Consider the following 454-nt stretch of genomic DNA (forward strand, 5'->3'; position numbering starts at 1 on the left):
TTGGGCCAACATGAGGCGTTCTCTGAGGGTGTGTGCGGTATGGCAGGAGTTTTGTACAGGTCCAGCTCTTCCCCATGCACAGGAAACACCTGAGAAACCAAGGCCCCTAGGTAGAGGGAAAATCATGTGTACGGTGGGGGTGAAAGCCCTACGAGCTGATATTCCTCAGCAGATGCTCCTGGAACAAGTTGCAGTCAATGCAAGGGGGAATTCCCACTCGTGCAGCAGCCAACTGACGGGTAGGAACCACCTCTATCTTTCAAAAGGCTTTAAGTGGCTCCGTGTAATGGGACTGGTTTTATCCTTTTATTTTTTGCCTAGGGGAGGTTTGGGAGCCTTGTGAGCTTGGGAAATTTATGTAGCTAACTTTTTGTTTTTCGGGCTGATTTCCTCCCTTTTGCATACCTTCAGAAGATGGTTTCCTTCATCTTTTCCTTCCCTGGCACCTTTTCAC

The sequence above is a fragment of the Egretta garzetta genome, unplaced genomic scaffold (genome assembly GCF_000687185.1).
Source record: "Egretta garzetta isolate BGI_Z169 unplaced genomic scaffold, ASM68718v1 scaffold158, whole genome shotgun sequence".
Lineage (NCBI taxonomy): Eukaryota > Metazoa > Chordata > Aves > Pelecaniformes > Ardeidae > Egretta > Egretta garzetta.